Below are 22,988 nucleotides of genomic sequence, written 5' to 3'. Positions count from 1 at the left end.
AGCAATATATGGCAGGTATATCTAAATCTGAACCGATCTCAACCAAATTTAGCTGTGCAAAATTTCAATTGGAGTAAAAGATTGGACACTGTGGTCATATGAGTGTAAATCGGGCGAACGATATATATGGGAGATATATCTAAATCTGAACCGATTTGAATAAAATTTGGCACACTTGACTACACTACTAAATCTACTCCTAGTGCAAAATTTCAACCAAATTAGGGTAAAACTCTGGCTTCTGAGACCGTATTAGTCAATATCGGGCGATATATATATATATATATATATATATATATATATATATATATATATATATATATATATATATATATATATATATATATATATATATATATATATATATATATACATATATATATATATATATATATATATATATATATATATATATATATATATATATATATATATATATATATATATATATATATATATATATATATATATGGGAGCTATATCTAAATATGAATCGATTTCAACCAAATTTGGCACGCATAGCTACAAAGCTAAATCTACTCCCTTTGCAAAATTTCAACCAAATTGGGCCAAAACTCTGGCTTTTAGGACCATATTAGTCCATATCGGGCGAATGATATATATGGGAGCTATATCTAAATCTGAACCGATTTCTTCCAAAATCAATAGGGTTCTATTCTGACCCAAATTAGGAACATGTGCCAAATTTGAAGGCGATTGGACTTAAATATCGACCTAAACTTTGATCACAAAAATGTGTTCACAGACAGATGGACGGACGGACGGACAGACGGACATGGTTATATCGACTCAGAGACCCACCCTGAGCATTATTGCCAAAGACACCATGTGTCTATCTCGTCTCCTTCTGGGTGTTACAAACATATGCACTAACTTATAATACCCTGTTCCACAGTGTGGCGCAGGGTATAACAAGTAAGTTCGTAATCTTATGAACCCTCCACCATGGATTGCGTAGAAACTTCTACTAAAGACGGTTATCCACAATTAAATTACTTGGGTTGCGGCCTATGGCAAGACATCTTAAAACTTCTTAACACCATCTTCTAAATTGTAAGTTAGTCCATACGGGATATAGAGTAGACAAAAGAAAGGTCGATTAAATACGTATATATTCAGTTCTTGACCGGTATACAATATAGGGAAGAAATAATTACGAACCGATATGAAATTTTGTGCTGTAATTATAGAGCCAGAATTGAAATATAGCAAATTTTTGCTCTACCAAGTAGCTCCGGAGGTCAAATCTGGGGATCGGTTTATATGAGGGCTACATATAATTATGGACCAATACCTGCATGGTTGTTAGCGGCCATATACTAACACCATGTACCAAATTTCAGCCGGATCGGATGAATTTTGCACATCCATGAGGCTCCGGAGGTCAAATCTGGGGATCGGTTTATATGGGGGCTATATATAATTATGGATCGATGTGGACCAATTTTTGCATGGTTGTTAGCGGCCATATACTAACACCATGTACCAAATTTCAGCTGGATCGGATGAAATTTACTTCTCCTAGAAGCTCCGCAAGCCAAATCAGGGGATCGGTTTATATGGGGGCTATATATAATTATGGACCGATGTGGACCAATTTTTGCATGGTTGTTAGATAGCATATACTAACACCACGTACTAAATTTCAACTGGATTTGGGGAAGTTTGCTCGTCCATGAGGCTCCGGAGGTCAAATCTTGGGATCGGTTTATATGGGGGCTATATATAATTATGAACCGATGTGGACCAATTTTGCATTGTTGTTAGAAACCATATTCTAACACCATGTACCAAATTTCAGCCGGATCGGATGAAATTTGCTTCTCTTAGAGGCTCCGCAAGCCAAATCAGGGGATCGGTTTATATGGGGCCTATATATAATTATGGACCGATATGTACCAATTTTTGCATGGTTTTTAGAGACAATTTACTAACACCACGTACCAAATTTCATCCAGATCGGATGAATTTTGCTACTCCAAGAGGCTCCGCAGGCCAAATCTAGGGATCGGTTTATATCGGAGCTATACGTAAAAATGGTCCGATATTGTCCCTTTTTACGTATAGCAATACCATACGACCTACATCAATAACAACTACTTGTGTCAAGTTTCAAGTCGATCGGTTGTTTCGTTCGGTAGATAGCGTGATTGCCACTGACGGACAGACATTCGTACGGACGGACATCGTCGGAGATCGACTCAAAATTTCACCATGACCCAGAATATGTCTTATGGGGTCTTATACCAATATTTCCATGTGTTCCAAACGGAATGACAAAGTTAATATACCCCCATCTTATGTTGGAGGGTATACAAATATTTCACAATTCTACTTTGCTTTTTATACCCTAAACCACATACGAGTAGCGTGGTTGTCACTATATGCGAATATTTTTTTATACCTTCACCACTACTGTGGCACAGGGTAAGTTTGTGCATTTGTATGTAACGCAAAGAAGAACAAGTCTGAGACCCATCGTTTAGTATACCGATCGTCTTAGAATTGAATTCTGAGGCGATTTAGCGATGCCCGTCTATCTGTCTGTCTGTTCATGTATTTTTGTGTTCAAAGTACAGGTCGCAGTTTAAGCCCGATCGTAATCAAATTTGGCATGGGGTCGCTTTTTGGGACAATCGCTATTCTGGCAAAAATCGGTTCAGATTTAGATTTAGCTGCCATATATATTTTTCCCCGATCTGGTTACAATTGGCGTGTTTATCAACCGATGTTCTTCACATTCCTTAAGTCCGAATATTTTATGAGTCTCGAAAAACTTGCAAAATATCAGCCAAATCGGTTAAGATTTAGATATAGCTCCCATATATAGCTTTCACCCGATTTAGACTCATATGACCACAGAGGCCAAAGTTTACTACAGATTTTCGTGCCATTTTGCACAGAGAGTAGAATTGACATTCTACCAATGTTTGCTAAATTTTATTGAAATCGGTTCAGATTTAGATATAGCTCCCATATATATCTTTCGTCCGATTTAGACTTATATGGCCTCAAAAGACAGAGTTTTGCCGTGATTTGCTTAAAATTTTGCACAAGGGGTACGTTTAATGGTATCGTTATATGTGCCAAATTTGGTTAAAATCAGTTCAGATTTAGATATAGCTCCCATATATATCTTTCGTCCGATTTGGACTTGTATGGCCTCAAAAGCCATGACTTGCTTCAAATTTTGCACAAGGAGTACGTTTAATAGTATCGGTAAGTGTGCCAAATTTGGTTGAAATCGGTTCAGATTTACATATATCTTTCCCATATATATCTTTCGACCGATTTACACTCATATGACAACGTGGGCCAAATTTATACTCCCACTTACAAGAAATTTTGCAGATATAGCAGAATTTTTATTCTAACTATGAATGTCAAATTTAGTCAAAATCGGTTCAGATTATATATAGCTCCCATATATGGTAGACTGTTTCATATTTTAGACCCATTTCCGAGGGTATTTTCCTCCAATTAACTGGATAGTTTCCACAGAGAATATATTTAATATACTTTTTAAATGTGTCAAGTTTAATCTAATTTGGTTCAGCTTGAAATAAAGCTTCCATATATTTGTTCTTCCGTTTTATACAAATATGGCCAATACGTATACCCACATTTTACATAAAATTCCGTGATGATTTCTCCATATGGTAGTCTTATCCTACACACTTTAATGCCAGACTTCCCACAGAACGGTCGAGTTTGAAATAAGCATCCGACTTGTCGAAATACCGCCCGACGTCTAAGTAGCAAAAATTGTAAATATTACTCAAATTTTCATATATCTTGAATACATATGTATCGTCCAATAAATCATAAATGCTCTTTTGTACAATTGCATTAAAATTGCTCTAGTTTTATATTTCCCATATTTTTATACCCTCCATCATAGGATGGGGGTATATTAACTTTGTCATTCCGTTTGTAACACATCGAAATATTGCTCTAAGACCCCATAAAGTATATACATTCTGGGTCGTGGTGAAATTCTGAGTCGATCTAAGCATGTCCGTCCGTCCGTCCATCCGTCCGTCCGTCTGTTGAAATCACGCTAACTTCGGAACGAAACAAGCTATCGACTTGAAACTTGGCACAAGTAGTTGTTATCGATGTAGGTCGGATGGTATTGAAAATGGGCCATATCGGTCCACTTTTACGTATAGCCCCCATATAAACGGACCCCCAAATTTGACTTGCGATTGCTCTAAGAGAAGCAAATTTCATCCGATCCGGCTGAAATTTGGTACATGGTGTTGGTATATGGTCTCTATCAACCATGCAAAAATTGGTCCACATCGGTCCATAATTATATATAGCCCCCATATTAACCGATCCCCAGATTTGGCTTGTGGAGCCTCTAAGAGAAGCATATTTCATCCGATCCGGCTGAAATTTGGTACATGGTGTTGGTAGATGGTCTCTAACAATCATATGAAAATTGGTCCACATCGGTCCATAATTATATATAGCCCCCATATAAACCGATCCCCAGATTTGGCTTGTGGAGCCTCCAAGAGAAGCATATTTCATCCGATCCGGCTGAAATTTGGTATATGGTGTTGGTATATGGTCTCTAACAACCACGCAAAAATTGGTCCACATCGGTCCATAATTATATATAGCCCCCATATAAACCGATCCCCATATTTGGCTTGCGGAGCCTCAAAGAGAAGCAAATTTCATCCGATCTGGTTGAAATTTGGTACATGGTGTTGGTATATGGTCTCTAACAACCACGCAAAAATTGGTCCACATCGGTCCATAATTTTATATAGCCCCCATATAAACCGATCCCCATATTTGGCTTGCGGAGCCTCAAAGATAAGCAAATTTCATCCAATCCGGCTGAAATTTGGTACATGATGTTAGTATATGGTCTCTAACAACCATGCAAAAATTGGTCCACATCGGTCCATAGTTATATATAGCCCCCATATAAGCTGATCCCCAGATTTGGATTGCGAAGTCTCCAAGAGAAGCAAATTTCATCCAATCCGGTTGTAATTTTGAACATGGTGTTAGTATATGATCTTTAACAACCGTGCCAGAATTGGTCCATATCGGTCCATAATTATATATTGCCCCCATATGAAACGTTCTCCAGATTTGACCTCCGGAGCCTCTGGGAGGAGCAAAATTCATCTGATCCGGTTCAAATTAGGAACGTGGTGTTAGTATATGGAAAATATAGAAAATTTTGTCAAAATTTTATTTCTAGAGAAAATTTTGTTAAAATTTTATTCGGTTCATAATAAAATTTTCATCATTGTCAAAATTTTATTTCTATAGAAAATTTTGTTAAAATTTTATTCGGTTCATAATCATGGTTGCCACTCGAGCCAAAAATAATTTACCAAGATTTTATTTCTATAGAATATTTTGTCAAAAGTCTATTTCTATAGAAAATTTTGTTAAAATTTTATTTCCGTAGAAATTTTTGTCAAAATTTTCTTTCTATAGAAAATGTTGTCAAAATTTTTATTTCTATAGAAAATTTTATTTCTATAGAAAATTTTGTTAAAATTTTATTTCTGTAGAAAATTTTGTCAAAATTTTATGTCTAATTTGTCAAACTGAATTATATACGTATTGGATCGATCTTTTTTGATTTAATATATACCACGTATGGACTTACATACAATTTAGAAGATGGTGTTAGGAGGTTTTAAGATACCTTGCCATCGGCAAGCCATATATACTTGTAAATTTTATAGGAAATTTTCGTTCGTATTCAAAACAATTTATCAAAACAGTTTATCGAAGGAATTTACATGGTGAAAGTAGACTAACAGTTTCTATTAACTTTTTGGTATATGGCGGTCTTGTATTAAAAATATTTCTGATAATATAATGGTGAAGCCTATGCGAACGCAAAGTTCAACACTTTAAACTTTTCACAAATTTCAGATTTTTTAATGCAAATACGTAACTTCAATTGTTTCAAGAGCATAACATGATAGCTTCCGTATACAGAAATCTTCAAGTTTCAAACAAAACCTAACAAACTTCCGTTTGTATTTTTCTTATATTTAATACTAAATTAAATTAATAAATTGTACGAACAATTATTACTAATTTCCCATGTTTTAGAATTCTCATGCCTCTAGTAGCTTTTTAATTCTCTAAAAAAACTTTAACTATTGTTTAATTTTACGCTTTATACTTTAAAAGTAGTCTGTGTTCTAACAGTTAAGTTATGTGGAAAAATCTACAAGAGCAGTTAAGTTAAAGAAATCATCAACACAATAGCAAAGAAAAAATGTTTACTCACTGGCCATGACATAAAAATGCCGGTTATTTACTTTGTTTTGCTAACAATATTCGGTTTTGTCTAACAAACCAGCTAAGCATAATATGAACCAGGCATTATTTATGAGATACTCACATTCGTGGGAGAATCACAGAGACATAAGCTCACCCACAGCATGTCAAAGAGTTTCGAATATAAAACACACATATGTCTCTCTTACCCACTCACAAACATAGGCAAGCAAAAGAAATGGAAATTGCATACTAAACTGCAAAATACCAATGCATACATGTGAATACGGCTTTTGCATAACAAATGTGTCAGTTGGTTGTGCTGATATCTAGTTCCGGTTTTGCCATTTTTGGTAAAATTGCTCATATTCAAGGAAAATGGAACGCAAAATGTATAATTAAATGTTATCGAAATACATAAAATATTGTCGTAGGTCAAGTATAGAATTACCAATTATTTTTGCTAAGAAAATTTAGTGAACCCTTTCCTTGATTTCATCCAACTAGAAGCCGGAAAATTTGAATTAAGAACTTCTATAGAAGAACTCTTACGAGTTTTTGTTTTGTTTTGTAAATTATTGAACAAGAGTGACAATGACAAAACTTTACACTACGGCAAGTATACAAAAAAACATGAAAGCCAAAACTAAGAATACAACTGATACCATAAACACCAATAATAAAATAACAGCAAGCAAACACTAGCTGTCATTGGCAAACCCTCAAAATATGTTGATAAGAAAAAAAATTACAAACAAAGTGGTCAACAACTACTCCACTGAATTGTCATTATATTTATTTAGCATTTTAGAGATTGTAAAGCACACGCATGCTCTTACTGTATTAGTGCTCTCCAGTAACTGTTATAACCATAGCAATGTGTTTAAAGAGTTAACATATCGCTATTCTGTTAACATTATAACATTGTGATGGTGTTGATTCATTACATCAGTAGATTGCAAATGAAGTTAGTTTACATGCAGTGATTGGGGCTATAGATGTTATTTTCTTGACAGTGTGAAAAAATGTTAACATCCCTACGGGAAATTGGTGTAAATATCCACTGTAGGACCTATCACTGGTACCGATGCTTCAGTTTATCGCAAGTTTTAGATATTCATTTCTTTATTCTCTTAATATTACAATGAAAATACAGTGAAACCACCAGGAAGAAAAATTTTGGTTAATTTTTTAAAAATTTTATTATTAATAGAAATGTTTAACTAAACAGTATTACGCTGACATCACGTCAATATTACAAAAATAAGTAGATATTTTTCACTGGTTAGAGAACATTTTGTAGTTTAAGGAAAAAACTTGGAGTTCAAAATTGCAAGAATGTCTTTAGTGCCAAACGAAGTTCATGATGGGCATATTTGTAGTAAAATTTACGAATTTATAGATATAATGATTTTATTGATTTATTGAATAATACCCGCACAACAAGAATACAAAATTCCTATAATTATAGTACGCAAGCGAATATCCTATCGATTTCCCGTAGGGAAATTTTAGTTCATTATACCCTGCGCCACACTGTGGAACAGGGTATTATAAGCTAGAGCATATGTTTGCAACACCCACAAGGAGACGAGATAGACACATGGTGTCTTTGCCAAAAATGCTCAGTGTGGGCTCCTGAGTCGATATAGCCATGTCCGTCTGTCCGTAAACACATTTTTGTAATCAAAGTCTAGGTCGTAGTTTTAGTCCAATCGATTTCAAATTTGGCACAAGTATGTGTTTTGGCTCAGAATAGAACCCTACTGATTTTGGAAGAAATCGGTTCAGATTTAGATATAGCTCCACATATATATATTTCGCCCGATATGGACTTATATGGCCCCAGAAGCCAGAGTTTTACCCAAATTTGCTTAAAATTTTGCACAAGAAGAACAATTAGTACTATAGTCAAGAGTGCCAAATTTTATTGAAATCGGTTCAGAGTTAGATAAAGTTCCCATATATATCGTTCGCCCGATTTACACTCATATGACCACAGAGGCCAATTTTTTGCTTCGATTTAGTTGAAATTTTGCACAGGGAGTAGAATTAGCATTGTTGCTATGCGTGCCAAATTTGGTTGAAATCGTTTCAGATTTAGATATAGCTCCCATATATATGTTTTTCTAATTTCGACAAGAATGGTCAAAATACCAACATTTTCCTTGTAAAATCGCCACTGCTTAGTCGAAAAGTTGTAAAAATGACTCTAATTTTCCTAAACTTCTAATACATACATATCGAGCGATAAATCATAAATAAACTTTTGCGATGTTTCCTTAAAATTGCTTCAGATTTAAATGTTTCCCATATTTTTTTACTAATATTGTGTTCCACCCTAGTGCATTAGCCGACTTAAATTTTGAGTCCATAGATTTTGTAGAAGTCTATCAAATTCTGTCCAGATCGAGTGATATTTAAATGTATGTATTTGGGACAAACCTTTATATATATCCCCCAACACATTTGACGGATGTGATATGGTATCAAAAATTTAGATCTACAAAGTGGTGCAGGGTATAATATAGTCGGCCCCGCCCTACTTTAGACTTTTCTTACTTGTTTTTTAGGTAAATTTTTGTCAACACCCATGTAAACCTAGACATGGGAGTTAACAAAAATATATTATTAATATTTTTGCCATAAAACTCTAAACACCCGAAAATGTATTTAGATCGAAAGATTTCCACTTTTCCATAAGGATTTTGGTATTGATTCTGCACTCATTCTATAGACAATTTTATCAAAATTTTGTTTCTGTAAAAAATAAATTTTCCAAAATTTTATTTCTATAGAAAATTTTGTCAAAATTTTATTTCAGTATAAAATTGTGTGGTAAAATTTTGTTTTTACAGAAAATTGTGTCAAAACCCAGCAAAAACTACGTAACCACATCTCATTACAATTGACATTACCAGGAGTAAAGCTGTCATTACACGTTGCATTACATTGCCGCGAGTTATAATGACTAACTTGTAATGACAAAAATAAATACTTCTCGGTAATTTTCGAATTGTTATTCTCAAATTTTTAGGCAGTTGTAGTTAATATAAGTATTCACATAATCGAGCACTTACATAAAAAATCAAAAAGAATATGTAATGTAACGGTAATTCTGAAGATTTTTCCGTTAAGAATTTTTTATCACAAATATTTCATAATAATTGTGTTTAATGACATTATCATATTATGTTTTAAATAAACATAATATGATAATAATCCAAAATGCGCTTAAACTAAATTTCAAATGCCATTTGCCTTATAAAAAAGTGACTTAAAATCCACTTTTAGGTGATTTCGAACCTTATGTGAATTGGCTATTGGATATATTATAACGTACTTCACGAATCCAACTCCCTTAAACAACCTACATTTATTTCTATTTTAAGTGTGACATTAATTTGAGTGTAATCGTATTTAGATTATTTTTTAGATTTTTTGTTTATTTATACAATATTCTATTTCTATTCAGTAGTTCTCCTATTACAGCACCACTCGCCATATTTTGATCCATTGTAATCAATATTTTCGAGATTTGGTTGCCTTAGACTATAATTGGCTATTTTGCAAGCTTTGGTGTATCTACGAATAAGTCATTACATATTAGGTGATTATATGCTTTAAATGCACTACTTATTTTATGGCCGAAAGTATGCCTGGGGAGAAGTACTTTCCTCCTAGGACATGCGTATGTAAATGTAATCCGAAACGATGCCAATTAATAAGTGGTTATTAATTTTTAAATAGGCTTACCTACAAGATTACCGGGTAATGAGAGTTTTTGCTGGGAATTTTCTTTTTACAGGAAATTTCTATAGAAAATTTTGTTAATATTTTAGTTCTATAGAAAATTTCGTCAATATTTTAATTCTATAGAAAATTTTGTCCAAATTTTATTTCCATAGAAAATTTTGTCCAAATTGTATATCTATAGAAAATTTTGTCAAAATTTTATTTCTTTAGAAAATTCCGTCAAAATTTTATTTCTATAGAAAATTTTGTCAACATTTTATTTCTATAGAAAATTTCGTCAAAATTTTACTTCTATAGAAAATTCTGTCAAAATTTTATTTCTATGGAAAATTTTGTCAAAATTTTATTTCTATAGAAAATTTTGTCAAAATTTTATGTCTATAGAAAATTTTGTCAAAATTTTATTTCTATAGAAAATTTTGCCAAGATTTTATTTCTAACAAAAATTTTGTCACAATTTCATTTTTATAGAAAATTTTGTCAACTTTTAATTTCTATAGAAAATTTTGTCAAAATTTTATGTCTATAGAAAATTTTGTCAAAATATTATGTCTACAGAAAATTTTGTCAAAATTTTTTGTCTATAGAAAATTTTGTCAAAATTTTATGTCTGTAGAAAATTTTGTCAAAATTTTATTTCTATAGAAAATTTTGTCAAAATTTTATGTCTATTTCTATAAAAAAAAATAAAAAAAATATTATTTAAAAAAAATATATTATGTTGTCAAAATTTTATTTCTATAGAAAATTTTGTCAACTTTTAATTTCTATAGAAAATTTTGTCAAAATTTTATTTCTATAGAAAATTTTGTCAAAATTTTATTTCTATAGAACATTTCTTCAAAATTTTATTTCTATAGAAAATTTTGTCAAAATTTTATTTCTATAGAAAATTTTGTCAACATTTTATTTCTATAGAAAATTTTGTCAAAATTTTATTTCTATAGAAAATTTTGTCAAAATTTTATTTCCATAGAAAATTTTGTCAAAATTTTATGTCTATAGAAAATTTTGTCAACATTTTATTTCTATAGAAAATTTCGTCAAAATTTTATTTCTATAGAAAATTTTGTCAACATTTTATTTCTATAGAAAATTTTGTCAAAATTTTATTTCTATAGAAAATTTTGTCAAAATTTTATTTCCATAGAAAATTTTGTCAAACTTTTTTTTCCATTGAAAATGTTGTCAAAATTGTATGTCTATAGAAAATATTGTCAAGATCTTATTTCTATAGAATATTTTGTCAATATCTTATTTGTACAGAAAATTTTGTGAAAATTTTATTTCTATAGAACATTTCGTCAAAATTTTATTTCTATAGAAAATTTTGTCAACATTTTACTTCTATAGAAAATTTTGTCAAAATTTTATTTCTATAGAAAATTTTGTCAAAATTTTATTTCCATAGAAAATTTTGTCAAAATTTTATTTCTATAGAACATTTTGTCAACATTTTATTTCTATAGAAAATTTTGTCAAAATTTTATTTCTATAGAAAATTTTGTCAAAATTTTATTTCCATAGAAAATTTTGTCAAAATTTTATGTCTATAGAAAATTTTGTCAACATTTTATTTCTATAGAAAATTTTGTCAACATTTTATTTCTATAGAAAATTTTGTCAAAATTTTATTTCTATAGAACATTTCGTCAACATTTTATTTCTATAGAAAATTTTGTCAAAATTTTACTTCTATAGAAAATTTTGTCAAAATTTTATTTCCATAGAAAATTTTGTCAACATTTTATTTCTATAGAAAATTTTGTCAAAATTTTATTTCTATAGAAAATTTTGTCAAAATTTTATTTCCATAGAAAATTTTGTCAAAATTTTATGTCTATAGAAAATTTTGTCAAAATTTTATGTCTATAGAAATTTTTGTCAAGATTTTATTTCTATAGAAAATGTCGTCAAAATTTTATTTCTATAAAAAATTTTGTCAAAAAAAAATTTTTTCCATAGAAAATTTTGTCAAAAATTTATTTCTATAGAAAATTTTGTCAAAAATGTATTTCTATAGAAAATTTTGTCAAAAATTTATTTCTATAAAAAATTTTGTCAAAATTTTATTTCTATAGAAAGTTTTGTCAAAATTTTATTTCTATAGAAAATTTGTGCAAAATTTTATTTCTATAGAAAATTTGTGCAAAATTTTATTTCTATAGAAAATTTGTGCAAAATTTTATTTCTATAGAAAATTTGTGCAAAATTTTATTTCTATAGAAAATTTCGTCAAAATTTTATTTCTATAGAAAATTTTGTCAAAATTTTATTTCTATAGAAAATTTTGTCAACATTTTATTTCTATAGAAAATTTTGTCAAAATTTTATTTCTATAGAAAATTTTGTCAAAATTTTATTTCCATAGAAAATTTTGTCAAAATTTTATGTCTATAGAAAATTTTGTCAACATTTTATTTCTATAGAAAATTTCGTCAAAATTTTATTTCTATAGAAAATTTTGTCAACATTTTATTTCTATAGAAAATTTTGTCAAAATTTTATTTCTATAGAAAATTTTGTCAAAATTTTATTTCCATAGAAAATTTTGTCAAACTTTTTTTTCCATTGAAAATGTTGTCAAAATTGTATGTCTATAGAAAATATTGTCAAGATCTTATTTCTATAGAATATTTTGTCAATATCTTATTTGTACAGAAAATTTTGTGAAAATTTTATTTCTATAGAACATTTCGTCAAAATTTTATTTCTATAGAAAATTTTGTCAAAATTTTATTTCTATAGAAAATTTTGTCAACATTTTATTTCTATAGAAAATTTTGTCAAAATTTTATTTCTATAGAAAATTTTGTCAAAATTTTATTTCCATAGAAAATTTTGTCAAAATTTTATTTCTATAGAACATTTTGTCAACATTTTATTTCTATAGAAAATTTTGTCAAAATTTTATTTCTATAGAAAATTTTGTCAAAATTTTATTTCCATAGAAAATTTTGTCAAACTTTTTTTTCCATTGAAAATGTTGTCAAAATTGTATGTCTATAGAAAATATTGTCAAGATCTTATTTCTATAGAATATTTTGTCAATATCTTATTTGTACAGAAAATTTTGTGAAAATTTTATTTCTATGGAAAATTTTGTCAAAATTTTATTTCTATAGAAAATTTTGTCAAAATTTTATGTCTATAGAAAATTTTGTCAAAATTTTATTTCTATAGAAAATTTTGCCAAGATTTTATTTCTAACAAAAATTTTGTCACAATTTCATTTTTATAGAAAATTTTGTCAACTTTTAATTTCTATAGAAAATTTTGTCAAAATTTTATGTCTATAGAAAATTTTGTCAAAATATTATGTCTACAGAAAATTTTGTCAAAATTTTTTGTCTATAGAAAATTTTGTCAAAATTTTATGTCTGTAGAAAATTTTGTCAAAATTTTATTTCTATAGAAAATTTTGTCAAAATTTTATGTCTATTTCTATAAAAAAAAAATAAAAAAAATATTATTTAAAAAAAATATATTATGTTGTCAAAATTTTATTTCTATAGAAAATTTTGTCAACTTTTAATTTCTATAGAAAATTTTGTCAAAATTTTATTTCTATAGAAAATTTTGTCAAAATTTTATTTCTATAGAACATTTCGTCAAAATTTTATTTCTATAGAAAATTTTGTCAAAATTTTATTTCTATAGAAAATTTTGTCAACATTTTATTTCTATAGAAAATTTTGTCAAAATTTTATTTCTATAGAAAATTTTGTCAAAATTTTATTTCCATAGAAAATTTTGGCAAAATTTTATGTCTATAGAAAATTTTGTCAACATTTTATTTCTATAGAAAATTTCGTCAAAATTTTATTTCTATAGAAAATTTTGTCAACATTTTATTTCTATAGAAAATTTTGTCAAAATTTTATTTCTATAGAAAATTTTGTCAAAATTTTATTTCCATAGAAAATTTTGTCAAACTTTTTTTTCCATTGAAAATGTTGTCAAAATTGTATGTCTATAGAAAATATTGTCAAGATCTTATTTCTATAGAATATTTTGTCAATATCTTATTTGTACAGAAAATTTTGTGAAAATTTTATTTCTATAGAACATTTCGTCAAAATTTTATTTCTATAGAAAATTTTGTCAACATTTTACTTCTATAGAAAATTTTGTCAAAATTTTATTTCTATAGAAAATTTTGTCAAAATTTTATTTCCATAGAAAATTTTGTCAAAATTTTATTTCTATAGAACATTTTGTCAACATTTTATTTCTATAGAAAATTTTGTCAAAATTTTATTTCTATAGAAAATTTTGTCAAAATTTTATTTCCATAGAAAATTTTGTCAAAATTTTATGTCTATAGAAAATTTTGTCAACATTTTATTTCTATAGAAAATTTTGTCAACATTTTATTTCTATAGAAAATTTTGTCAAAATTTTATTTCTATAGAACATTTCGTCAACATTTTATTTCTATAGAAAATTTTGTCAAAATTTTACTTCTATAGAAAATTTTGTCAAAATTTTATTTCCATAGAAAATTTTGTCAACATTTTATTTCTATAGAAAATTTTGTCAAAATTTTATTTCTATAGAAAATTTTGTCAAAATTTTATTTCCATAGAAAATTTTGTCAAAATTTTATGTCTATAGAAAATTTTGTCAAAATTTTATGTCTATAGAAATTTTTGTCAAGATTTTATTTCTATAGAAAATGTCGTCAAAATTTTATTTCTATAAAAAATTTTGTCAAAAAAAAATTTTTTCCATAGAAAATTTTGTCAAAAATTTATTTCTATAGAAAATTTTGTCAAAAATGTATTTCTATAGAAAATTTTGTCAAAAATTTATTTCTATAAAAAATTTTGTCAAAATTTTATTTCTATAGAAAGTTTTGTCAAAATTTTATTTCTATAGAAAATTTGTGCAAAATTTTATTTCTATAGAAAATTTGTGCAAAATTTTATTTCTATAGAAAATTTGTGCAAAATTTTATTTCTATAGAAAATTTGTGCAAAATTTTATTTCTATAGAAAATTTCGTCAAAATTTTATTTCTATAGAAAATTTTGTCAAAATTTTATTTCTATAGAAAATTTTGTCAACATTTTATTTCTATAGAAAATTTTGTCAAAATGTTATTTCTAAGAAAATTTTGTCAAAATTTTATTTCCATAGAAAATTTTGTCAAAATTTTATGTCTATAGAAAATTTTGTCAACATTTTATTTCTATAGAAAATTTCGTCAAAATTTTATTTCTATAGAAAATTTTGTCAACATTTTATTTCTATAGAAAATTTTGTCAAAATTTTATTTCTATAGAAAATTTTGTCAAAATTTTATTTCCATAGAAAATTTTGTCAAACTTTTTTTTCCATTGAAAATGTTGTCAAAATTGTATGTCTATAGAAAATATTGTCAAGATCTTATTTCTATAGAATATTTTGTCAATATCTTATTTGTACAGAAAATTTTGTGAAAATTTTATTTCTATAGAACATTTCGTCAAAATTTTATTTCTATAGAAAATTTTGTCAAAATTTTATTTCTATAGAAAATTTTGTCAACATTTTATTTCTATAGAAAATTTTGTCAAAATTTTATTTCTATAGAAAATTTTGTCAAAATTTTATTTCCATAGAAAATTTTGTCAAAATTTTATTTCTATAGAACATTTTGTCAACATTTTATTTCTATAGAAAATTTTGTCAAAATTTTATTTCTATAGAAAATTTTGTCAAAATTTTATTTCCATAGAAAATTTTGTCAAAATTTTATGTCTATAGAAAATTTTGTCAACATTTTATTTCTATAGAAAATTTTGTCAACATTTTATTTCTATAGAAAATTTTGTCAAAATTTTATTTCTATAGAACATTTCGTCAACATTTTATTTCTATAGAAAATTTTGTCAAAATTTTACTTCTATAGAAAATTTTGTCAAAATTTTATTTCCATAGAAAATTTTGTCAACATTTTATTTCTATAGAAAATTTTGTCAAAATTTTATTTCTATAGAAAATTTTGTCAAAATTTTATTTCCATAGAAAATTTTGTCAAAATTTTATGTCTATAGAAAATTTTGTCAAAATTTTATGTCTATAGAAATTTTTGTCAAGATTTTATTTCTATAGAAAATGTCATCAAAATTTTATTTCTATAAAAAATTTTGTCAAAAAAAAATTTTTTCCATAGAAAATTTTGTCAAAAATTTATTTCTATAGAAAATTTTGTCAAAAATGTATTTCTATAGAAAATTTTGTCAAAAATTTATTTCTATAAAAAATTTTATCAAAATTTTATTTCTATAGAAAGTTTTGTCAAAATTTTATTTCTATAGAAAATTTGTGCAAAATTTTATTTCTATAGAAAATTTGTGCAAAATTTTATTTCTATAGAAAATTTGTGCAAAATTTTATTTCTATAGAAAATTTGTGCAAAATTTTATTTCTATAGAAAATTTTGTCAATATCTTTTTTGTAAGAAAATTTTATCCAAATTGTATGTCTATGGAAAATTTTGTCAAAATTTTTTTTCTATAGAAAATTTTGTCAAAATTTAGTTCTATAGAAAATTTTGGCAAAATTTTATTTCCATATAAAAATTTTGTTGAAATTTTATTTATATAGAAAATTTTGTCAATATAGGTCTATAGAAAATTTGTGCAAAATTTTATTTCTATAAAAAATTTTGTCAACATCTCTTTTCTGTAGAAAATTTTGTGAAAATTTTACTTCTATAGAAAATGTTGTCCATATTGTATGTCTATAGAAAATTTTGTCCAAATTGTATGTCTATAGAAAATTTTGTCAAAATTTTATTTCTATAGAAAATTTGTGCAAAATTTTATTTCTATAGAAAATTTGTGCAAAATTTTATTTCTATAGAAAATTTCGTCAAAATTTTATTTCTATAGAAAATTTTGTCAAAATTTTATTTCTATAGAAAATTTTGTCAACATTTTATTTCTATAGAAAATTTTGTCAAAATGTTATTTCTATAGAAAATTTTGTCAAAATTTTATTTCCATAGAAAATTTTGTCAAAATTTTATGTCTATAGAAAATTTTGTCAACATTTTATTTCTATAGAAAATTTCGTCAAAATTTTATTTCTATAGAAAATTTTGTCAACATTTTATTTCTATAGAAAATTTTGTCAAAATTTTATTTCTATAGAAAATTTTGTCAAAATTTTATTTCCATAGAAAATTTTGTCAAACTTTTTTTTCCATTGAAAATGTTGTCAAAATTGTATGTCTATAGAAAATATTGTCAAGATCTTATTTCTATAGAATATTTTGTCAATATCTTATTTGTACAGAAAATTTTGTGAAAATTTTATTTCTATAGAACATTTCGTCAAAATTTTATTTCTATAGAAAATTTTGTCAAAATTTTATTTCTATAGAAAATTTTGTCAATATTTTATTTCTATAGAAAATTTTGTCAAAATTTTATTTCTATAGAAAATTTTGTCAAAATTTTATTTCCATAGAAAATTTTGTCAAAATTTTATTTCTATAGAACATTTTGTCAACATTTTATTTCTATAGAAAATTTTGTCAAAATTTTATTTCTATAGAAAATTTTGTCAAAATTTTATTTCCATAGAAAATTTTGTCAAAATTTTATGTCTATAGAAAATTTTGTCAACATTTTATTTCTATAGAAAATTTTGTCAACATTTTATTTCTATAGAAAATTTTGTCAAAATTTTATTTCTATAGAACATTTCGTCAACATTTTATTTCTATAGAAAATTTTGTCAAAATTTTACTTCTATAGAAAATTTTGTCAAAATTTTATTTCCATAGAAAATTTTGTCAACATTTTATTTCTATAGAAAATTTTGTCAAAATTTTATTTCTATAGAAAATTTTGTCAAAATTTTATTTCCATAGAAAATTTTGTCAAAATTTTATGTCTATAGAAAATTTTGTCAAAATTTTATGTCTATAGAAATTTTTGTCAAGATTTTATTTCTATAGAAAATGTCGTCAAAATTTTATTTCTATAAAAAATTTTGTCAAAAAAAAAATTTTTCCATAGAAAATTTTGTCAAAAATTTATTTCTATAGAAAATTTTGTCAAAAATGTATTTCTATAGAAAATTTTGTCAAAAATTTATTTCTATAAAAAATTTTATCAAAATTTTATTTCTATAGAAAGTTTTGTCAAAATTTTATTTCTATAGAAAATTTGTGCAAAATTTTATTTCTATAGAAAATTTGTGCAAAATTTTATTTCTATAGAAAATTTGTGCAAAATTTTATTTCTATAGAAAATTTTGTCAATATCTTTTTTGTAAGAAAATTTTATCCAAATTGTATGTCTATGGAAAATTTTGTCAAAATTTTTTTTCTATAGAAAATTTTGTCAAAATTTAGTTCTATAGAAAATTTTGGCAAAATTTTATTTCCATATAAAAATTTTGTTGAAATTTTATTTATATAGAAAATTTTGTCAATATAGGTCTATAGAAAATTTGTGCAAAATTTTATTTCTATAAAAAATTTTGTCAACATCTCTTTTCTGTAGAAAATTTTGTGAAAATTTTACTTCTATAGAAAATGTTGTCCAAATTGTATGTCTATAGAAAATTTTGTCCAAATTGTATGTCTATAGAAAATTTTGTCAAAATTTTATTTCTATAGAAAATTTTGTCAAAATTTTATTTCTATAGAAAATGTTGTCAAAATTTTATATCTATAGAAAATTCTGTTAAAATTTTATTTCTATATAACATTGTGTTAAAATTTTATTTGTATAGAAAATTTTGTAAAAATTTTATTTCTCTAAACGTTTTGTAAAAATTGTATTTCTCTAAAGGTTTTGTTAAAATTTTATTTCTTTAAAGTTTTGTTAAAATTTTATTTCTCTAAAAACTTTGCTAAAATTTTATTTCTATAGAAAATTTTGTTAAAATTTTATTTCTATAGAAAATTTTGTCAAAATTTTTTTCCATAGAAAATATTGTCAAAATTTTGTTTCTATAAAAAATGTTGTCAAAAGTTTTTTCCTACAAGAAATCTATATCAAAATTTTATTTCTATAGAAAATTTTGTCGGAATTTTATGCCTATAGAAAATTTTGTCAAAATTTTATTTCTATAGAAAATTTTGTCGATATTTTATTTCTATAGAAAATTTTGATAAAATTTTATTTTTACAGGAAATTGTGTCAAAATTTTCTTTTTTTTTTCAGAAAATTTTTATCAAAATTTTGGTTTTACAGGAAATGTTGTCAAAATTTTATTTCTATAGAAAATTTTGTCAATATTTTAGGTTAGGTTAGGTTATGTGGCAGCCCGATGTATCAGGCTCACATAGACTATTCAGTCCATTGTGATACCGCAGTGGTGAACTTCTCTCTTATTAGTGAGTGCTGCCCGATTCCATGTTAAGCTCAATGACAAGGGACCTCCTTTTTTATAGCCGAGTCCGAACGGCGTTCCACATTCCAATGAAACCACTTAGATAAGCTTTGAAACCCTCAGAAATGTCACCAACATTACTGAGGTGGGATAATACACCGCTGAAAAACTTTTTGGTGTTCGGTCGTAGCAGGAATAGAACCCACGACCTTATGTATGCAAGGCGGGCATGCTAACCATTGCACCACGGTGGCTCCCAATATTCAATATTTTAGTCAATATTTTAGTTCGATAGAAAATTGCGTGAATATTTTAGTTCTCTATAAAAATTTGTCAAAATTTTAGTTCTCTAGAAAAAGTTGTCAAAATGTTAGTTCTATAGAAAATTTTGTCAACATTTTATTCGTATAGAAAATTTTGTTAAAATTTTATGTTTATAGAAAATTTTATTATAATTTTATTTCTATTTCTATTTCTGAATACCAGGGATCAAAATGATTTTATAAGCTTGTAAAGAATGAAATGAACTGTCACTAGAGTAAATCTGTCAACTGTCAGACGAGCGGTTTGAAAATGATATCAACCTGAAAAGAGTTGCCATATATATCAACCACCCTGTAGACATAACCCTACTCTGTAGGCTTTGAGTGCCACTGTGAAGGATGGTATGAGTGTCCAAATTGTGAAGTAAAAATGTTTCGGTACGTTGCTATTTTGACTTCAGCTTAAAAATATACGCTGACAAAACTACAAGAGTACCTTAACCAAGAGGGGTAAAGTATGCGTGGCAAACTGATTAAGGCAAAATCCTTTATAGTGCATAAGCATCCTTTACTTGCAATCAAACTAACAACATATTATCAGAATAAATTCGGAAAATTCGTTAAACCCACCTAGAAGAAAAGTTCACAAAATTGTTTCCAATTAAAGTCCTAACTGAGTTTTAAAAAATATTCAATTAAAAATTTAATTGAATCAAATTAAATTGAAACAAAAAATCAATCACAATAGTAATAGTATTTTTTTGATTGAATCAATCAATTTTTTAATTGATACTATCAATTCGGTGATTGAAGACATTTCAATTAAAAATTAATTGGATCAATTGGATCGTGATTGAAGACAACAAATATTTTTTTTTGGGTGCACTTTGAATTACACTCAAACCTCATGAAAAAAAAGATGTATAATTCACAGTGGCTTTAGTAAACCCATATAACATCAGTTTCGAAATTCTGTTATTAAGTTATGTTTTCACTATGAAGAATTTCACCACTAAACTAAAACAAAAATCCCCAAACTGTTAACATAAATTCCCTAAAACCCCTTCACTACTTAACAGAACTAACAGAGATTTCATACAATAAAATTCGTCTCTATAGCTTTTGTGGAGTTAACAGCACTTTTAGAATCTAACATTCACCCCTCTTATGTTTATTATTTATAACAGTAACATTAGATAGTCTCTCTTACATTTACGTGACTACCTGTGCTATGCTATGGGTGAGAGAAAACATTTACTAGTCAAATGGAAAATGTTAAAAGAAAAATTTATGTTGAACTGAACAACGTTAAAGACAATGTGCATGTTATGGTATGCAATCGTTTGGTTATTTTATGCTCCTTCTGTTGTTTTGTGGGTTGGGATAGTGGGAGAGGTGTGCTGGAGGGATATATAACACCACTGAATGGATGTTGGTTATAAACAACAGTGATGAGGACAACATTAGATGCTGTATGCCATTCAACTTTTAATTTCAGTTGCAATTTGGCGCTTGAAGCGTAAATAACGGTTAAACGGTTCAAATAAATAAACGCGAGAGTGTGAGATTTTGGATATTACACAAAAACAACGTTGAAATGCATGGATGCGTAAAAAGTGAATAGAACCCAACTGACAACTTTTGGGAAATGATAATGAAAATCGAATGCAAGTGACAGTGTTAAGAAAAAGTTCTACAACAACAACAAAATAAAGTTGAATTGTTATTCGGGTTTGTAGAAGACGGCCGTCAAAGCTTAATAAGAAATTAAAGTGCTTACATTAAAACAAAAAAATAATAATTAGCAGTGATTTTTTTTTATCTCAAAGAATCTACGAAAAATTTAAAAGAAGATTAAATTCAAGTGTTTGCAGAAAATTACAAAACCAACAATGGTGTCTTCTAGTATTTCGGGTAATTGAAACCATTTCACTTTTCACAATTAGCCATGGAAATGAAATATCTTACTCGCGTTAATGGTGATGATGATGATGCCTCTTCATATCCATGGCAGCGAAAGTTTTACATGTTTGCTTCCACAAGTTTTTCTTACATTACTCAAATGAAAAGTTAACGGCGAAAAAAAAAAATGATTTAAAATGAAATCGAACTTCATGATTCACGCCAATGCCTTAAACAAATAATCTATGAAATGAAGAAAAAAAAAGTATTTTAGTGAAAGAAAAGCTAATTGAAAAGAAATTTGCCAGTTAATGCATCAATGCCTAATTGATGGAGAGAGATGGTAGCACCATGCATCATCTTCATGCACACACACACACACACTTCGCGCTCTATCTAAATGGATTATCATTGTTGTGTCTGTAAGATAAGTGGCCGGTTGATGGCATATACACGATTTATGAGATTGTTTTTGTTTTGGAAATTAAAAATGAAAATCGAAAGAAAATCAAGGAAACATGATTTCATGTTTGCTCCGTATGAAAGTGAAATTGTCAATAATGTTGTTGTTTTTATTCAGAATATGTTAAGGAAAATACATCTATGAGACATTTTCCTTACATAAGGGCCCAGCTAAAAAAGAGTTTCCAGAGATGTGATTTGGATCCCCACAGACATGCTCCAGGAATCAATCTGTGATTCGGTATATATGGGGCCTTTAAAAGTCATGGTCTGGGATACCATGGTTGCCTTTTATTTTTTCAGGATTAGAGAAAACAAAACAACTATTAATTATCCTAAATCGCTTTATTGTTTTTCAATGAAACAAATTCAAAAATCAAAAGTGGCTTAAATCCATGTTTCATCACTTGTCACGATGTCATAGACCTTAGAATATGGGGGGAGTTAATTAAGTTTGTCATTCGTTTGTAACACATCGAAATATCGGTTTCCGACTATATAAAGTATATAAATTCTTGATCAGGGAGAAATTCTAAGACGATTTAACCATGTCCGTCTGTCAATAATGAAGCAATCGTGCTGAAATTTTGTGCAAACTCGTCTTTTGTCTGCAGGCATGTCAAGTTCGAAGATGAGCTATATCGGTTCAGGCTTTCATATAGTCCCCATATAAACCGACCTCCGCATTTGGGGTCTTGGGCTTATAGAAACCGTAGTTTTTATCCAATTCGCCTGAAATTGGAAATCTTGAGGTATTTTATGACCATAGGTTAGGTGGCCGACCGATGTATCAGGCTCACTTAACTTTCTGGTGTTCGGCCGAAGCAGGAATCGAACCCACGACCTTGTTTATGCAAGGCGGGCATGCTAACCATTGCACCACGGTATAGGCTTTATATAGGCCGATCTCCCGATTTTACTTCTTGGGCTTATAGAAACCGTAGTTTTTATCCAATTTGCCTGAAATTGAAGATCT

The 22,988-nt window shown here is 27.2% G+C and overlaps 1 protein-coding gene across 2 annotated transcripts in view; it reads left to right on the top strand.

Annotated features, from left to right (window-relative positions):
- The first annotated feature begins 21,469 nt into the window (after positions 1-21,469).
- LOC142228100 (uncharacterized) overlaps positions 21,470-22,988 on the top strand; it is a 447,611-nt gene continuing 446,092 nt past the window's right edge. For both annotated transcript variants that reach the window (XM_075298417.1, XM_075298416.1), the window contains exon 1: positions 21,470-21,562. The gene's annotated coding sequence lies outside the window, so the exon portion shown is untranslated. The remainder of the gene's footprint in view (positions 21,563-22,988) is intronic.

Source organism: Haematobia irritans, chromosome 3, assembly GCF_050003625.1.
Source record: "Haematobia irritans isolate KBUSLIRL chromosome 3, ASM5000362v1, whole genome shotgun sequence".
Taxonomy (NCBI): Eukaryota; Metazoa; Arthropoda; class Insecta; order Diptera; family Muscidae; genus Haematobia; species Haematobia irritans.
This window is presented reverse-complemented; position numbering and strand designations above follow the sequence as displayed.